This window comes from Lactuca serriola, chromosome 7 (assembly GCF_051521515.1).
Source record: "Lactuca serriola cultivar US96UC23 chromosome 7, Lser_US96UC23_V15, whole genome shotgun sequence".
NCBI classification, from domain to species: domain Eukaryota; kingdom Viridiplantae; phylum Streptophyta; class Magnoliopsida; order Asterales; family Asteraceae; genus Lactuca; species Lactuca serriola.
In genome coordinates this window covers 21,488,532-21,494,236 of record NC_136414.1, presented here as the reverse complement: position 1 = coordinate 21,494,236, position 5,705 = coordinate 21,488,532, and the positions used below count along the sequence as shown (strand labels likewise).

At 32.3% G+C, this 5,705-nt stretch overlaps 1 pseudogene; it reads right to left on the bottom strand.

Moving 5' to 3' along the window:
• Nucleotides 1-3,517: 3,517 nt before the first annotated feature.
• Nucleotides 3,518-5,042, bottom strand: LOC145064981 (putative F-box protein At4g22030 pseudogene; annotated as a pseudogene).
• Nucleotides 5,043-5,705: the final 663 nt, after the last annotated feature.

Sequence of the window (5,705 nt, the reverse complement as noted above, 5' to 3'; positions counted from 1 at the left end):
ATCCAATAATTTCCGCATGTTAGATTTAAATCCGATGGTAGTAATACAAGTTAAATTTGGATTTCTTGAAATCAAAGAGTAGTTGTTCACCTCTTTCTTTACGTTTTCCATTAAAGATGACATCTCTTGCAGAAAATCAGCAAAACCCTAATTAATTTAAAAAAAAACATGATAATTGAGTTAGTAATTGATAATTGCCGATTAATTAGCGAAACTATGATGAAAGATTTGAGAAATTAGGAGATAAACACCTAAAGTTTTATTGTGTCAACATCATTTTTCTATGAAAGAACCTATAATTATCGATATGCAGTAAATTAATAGACTTTTAAGATTTTCTTTTGACTTGGCCAATAAAAAAATTAACAAATACCAACAACATATATTCAGATGGAAGTTGTTCTAAAGCACCAACTTGAAAACCAAGCAACCCCAGATGCTTTAAACTACTAATCGGACGTGGAAGCAATTTTAGATTCTTTTCTGCAACCAAAAACTATGAGATGAAAGTTAGATTTTAACTTACCCAATAAACATACCCCATTGTGCAAACTCTAGTTGAGGAGAGCATAAAAAACTTTGTATTATCATAAATATGTTGAAGATGGGTTTGAGGGTACCTGTGGTGGCTGAGGGAGGTTACGAAGGTGGTGGTAGGCGGCGGAATCAAGCTTTAAAGGTGGTGGTAGGCGGCGGAATCAACTGTTGAAAGGTCCGTTTTACTGAGACCTGATTCATCGTCACCAGCGACTTCTCGAGATGATTGATGCAGATCTTTAGGGTTTTTCAGGATCGAATATGTTGAGACCTGATTCGTCGTCAGCAGCGGCGTCCTCCTCCCCTCCGTGTTCGGGATCTTTGATAGCTGAGACCTGAGAGCGTGTTAGGGTGAAAATCGAATGCGGGGAAAGGGGCATCTTTGGTGGTGTCGATGTGAAGATGGGTTTGAGGGTACCTGTGGTGGCTGAGGGATGTTACGAAGGTGAGATGAATAGGTTAGATGGCAGATCTTTAGGGTTTTTGAGGATCGAAGATGCTAAGACGTCTGTCAGGGTGAAAATCGAAGGCGAGGAAAAGGTTTATATTGAAAACGCTGGAGATCCGCCATGTTAAGACCTCGACTGCTTGAAGGCTGACGATCGGATTGAGGATCGAAGATGCTGAGTATCATTAATCTGTCCTCATGACCATCTCCGGATCTGTTCATCACCGCCTCTGGATCTGTTAATATGTCGGTGTGAATAGGTTAGATGGCTATGGTTAGGAGATTAGGTAAGGTCATTGTACGGTGTAGTATACGATCCTTGTGCAGCGTGTAGTGTAGTATAATACGTATATTGCTTAATGTCATTGTACATAAGGTATAAGATATGTTGTACCTCTTAATTTTCAAGAGGTGGGCAATATCCTTAATAATATAGTAAAGATAAGATATATCTATTAAGTATGTCGTCATATAAATCGTCGTTTTAAGTAGTGGGGTGTAACATATAATATTCATTTGTATTTTTTTTCTTATTTTAGTATCTAAACAAAAAACATAAAAAAAAATACAAAAAATCCAAAATAATTGATTTGTACGTAAAAAATTTCTTTGTATATCACAACTTTTGCTTTAAATGTTGTACGATATAATTCTATAAAATATAATTCTATAAAATAAAAGTTGTTATGTATTAAAAAAAATGTTACGTACGAATCAATTCCTGAAATAATAAATGAATGCTATTCCATTATGTTTTGAGGCATTGTAATACTAATATTAGTTTCGGATATATATATATATATATATATATATATATATATATATATATATATATATATATATATATATATATATATATATGCTCAAATGTGGATTGACATCTATTGTGTGGACGTGTGGATAATGCTATTCTGTGAAAATTACAAAGAAAAAAAATTGTTTGATAATATGATACGTTCAATCTTATATAATTATTTTAACTATTAAGCATTTTCACTAATTAAATCGTCTATAAGGTTATTATACATATTTTTAATTATTACCATTCTGTCAGAATGTTATCAGGATGTTCAAATGTGGATTGACATCTATTGTGTGGACATGTGGATAATGCTATTCTGTGAAAATTACAAAAAAAAAAATTGTTTGATAATATGAATACGTTCAATCTTATATAATTATTTTAATTATTAAGCATTTTCACTAATTAAATCATCTATAAGGTTATTACACATTTTTTTTAATTATTACCATTCTGTCAGAATGTTATCAGGATGTTTACTGAGTCGTATTCTATAATAATTAAAATAAATAAAAAACGATAAATGAGAACAAAAATGAATTAGAATTGGTGAGAATCCATTAAAATAACAATAGTTCTGTGAGATTGAACGTATTCAAATTACTAAACAACATATTCTCTTAATAATTTACATAAAATAGCATTATCCACACGTCCACATAATAGTTGTACATCCACATTATAATCTAGCTATATATATATATATATATATATATATATATATATATATATATATATATATATATATGTGTGTGTGTGTGTGTGTGTGTGTGTAAGTGTGTGTGTGTGACGGTTCACTTGAGATTAAATAAAATAAAAATATTGAGATTCAACCTCAGCCACATATTTCTTATTTGTCGCTCTAACGCTCAAGCGTACTGACAACAGTGAGGTATGCTTAATCGTAAAAGATTATATGACAAATATGTATAATCATATATGATTATACATGTTTATATGTATATGTCTAATCATAAATAATTATATATATATATATATATATATATATATATATATATGTTCATATTGAATAATCATATATAATTATGACAGTTTGTGGTAGAAGAGGTGGTGTTCGTAGAGGTGTCGATGATATAAGTGACGAAGGTGACAGAGGTGGTGGTAGTGGTGGCGGTGGCGGTTGTGGTGGTAGGGATGATGACGGAGGAGAAAGGAACGGACAGTGCTGTATAATATTTATGATTATAACAGACTTGCTTTACCAGTACGCCGGAGGGTTAGCTAAAGCTGCAATTGTAAAATATGTGACTGAGATTGAATCTCAAAATCTTTATTTTTATAATCTCAACAGAACCTCTCTCTCTCAACATATATATATATATATATATATATATATATATATATATATATATATATATATATATATAACAGAACCTCTCTCTCTCTCAACATATATATATATATATATATATATATATATATATATATATATATATATATATATATATATATATAAACGAGAAACCTAATTTATTCCTAATTCCACTTGTATGCTAAGACTTATTCACCAACATGTTAATGTTTAAATATAACAATGTAGGGCTCATGCATATTTTATAGAGTATGTAGTGTTATGTTGTTATTATATTGAGGTATAAGAACATTATTAATAACTTAATGGTCATTGTTTAATTAGTTAGGGATAATATAATAAATAGGTGCCAACAAGGAAAATGATATATAAAGTTTTCAACTAGCTTACGAATTCATGATTTAATTATTCTATATATATCATGAAAAAATTAATCAAGTTTTGTTTTTTCAAACAAAAAGATTCATTCCAAATCGCTAGTTAGAAGTTAGAATTATATTATACACATCATGAAAAAGTTAAGTTATCCATACATTTTCTAAACTATCATAATGAATAATTAATTAATTAGAAAAGCTTGCTTCCAAACTCTTCAATGTCTACCCCGTTTCTTGAAGATGAAGCTGCAACCTCTCTAAGTTCAGATAAGCTTCTTCCTAGCTGCAATGCCACCTTCATCTCAAAAAATTCTCCATTTTCTCTGCTCTCCACGTCTCTTTCCTTTAGGTTTGATTCTATGGAGTCCTCCATCATCTTAAAGAATCCTGCATTGCTTCGGTACATCTCAAACACCATCCCTACTTGTCCACCATGTTCAATAGTATTCACAACGCTCGCCATCGCACCACCCATGACTCCAAGCACCATCGCCCATGAATTATGAGGAGATGATGTAAGAAAGGCTGAACCAAGCGCACCAAAGCTGGTTAGTAGAGGACCAGCTATGGCTAAAGCTTTGTTGAGTTTCAAAGCCTTATCACCTAATCTCAAGTAATCGGCTTTATCTTTTACCTCCAAAACCCTAATGATCTCACTCATCTCCTCTTCTAACTCCACACTCCAACCATTGTTTCCATTTCTTCCTTTAGCTGTTGTCCTTCTTTTTTCCGGCCACCAAACCGCTGGTTCAGTTTTAGCTGGGAACTTTTCGAGCATGACACCAAGTAAAGGAAGAGGATAGGCTTTATCTATAGCCAAAACTTTCTTCATAGATTCATTCACATCACTAAGAGTAGGATTTCCTATAGCGATTTTTGTCTTGATTTGGCTTTCAAGTTGCTTGAACAACCTTGCAGCGTTTCTTTGTTCTTCGGCGAGTTGTGATGGTTGAATCTTGTTCATGATACCCAACATCCCCGTGGCGGCTAAATACAAGAAGGTAGATGAAAGCTTAAGTGCTTCCAAAGGAGCACCAGGTATAGTAGTAATAGCAGCAGCAATGCCAGCCATGGTTGCAGCCGAAAGAGTAATGGTGTTGATAGATGTTAACAACAAACTGTTCCAGTTATTCCTTTGTTCTCCAATGTTCTTATGCATCTCCAACCGATCTGAAACGGCCTCCAATATCACGTAGAGCTTCTCCATCACCTCAGGATCAGGACACGCTCTAGGGTTTTTGCTCGTATTCTTGTGTGAGAATGATGAAAAATCTATTTCTTCAACCAAACCCATGTTTGATTGGATCTTTGGGATAAGGTTACTCAGATTGTTCGTTCCAATCTTTGGGAAGTGAATAGAAGATCTTGATACATCTCTACGAGAAGAAGAAGATGAAGAAGAAGAGGAAGACAAAAAGCTTGAAGCTAATTGATTAACAGCTGCCATGGTGTAATTAGATTTCAACTTGCAATCTATTAGATGGTCTATAGGAATTAATGCTAAAAAGAGTGCAAGAAAAATGGAGTAGGTGTTAGTGAATGAAAGAGTTGGTTGGGTTTGTTTGAATAGAAGTTAGTATAGTTGTTCATATATACACAGAAACACACAGAATCAGTCAAACTTTTCAAACCTTTGAAGTTTGAATATGCAAGGATCTAAAAATTAACTCGTTTTCTTTGGTCATTTATGGGCTTGTTTTGACCTTTAACCATCATTTGACATGCACAACTAATTGATATGGTCACGAATTGGGAAAGACAGTATCATAATTTGACATGTATAACTATTAAGAACCAGCTTCTCTCTAGCTATTTTTTATATAATTCGGTGGTTCAAGAAAACTAGTTGAGATCAACTTAATATATAGGATATAGACCCCGTAAAAATATTTATTTGGTAGTAAGGGTAATTAAGAAATGCATCATTTGTATGATTTTGAGCAAATCAACAAAATATATCATTTGATAATAAAAAACAATATGATTCGCAAAAAAAAATCCAAAAAAACGCATCAATGATTCATTTTTACGATGATTTATTAAAGTTGTTCCAAAAGTGAGCCAAAATTTGATTTAGTAAAAAAGTGAATCAACAATGTTAGTTTTTTAAAATTTTGTTATTTTTGTTTTATCCAATGATTCATTTAGTTAGTTTGTCAAAAAAACTGGAAAAAAATGATGCATTTCTTACCCTTAGTATCAAATATT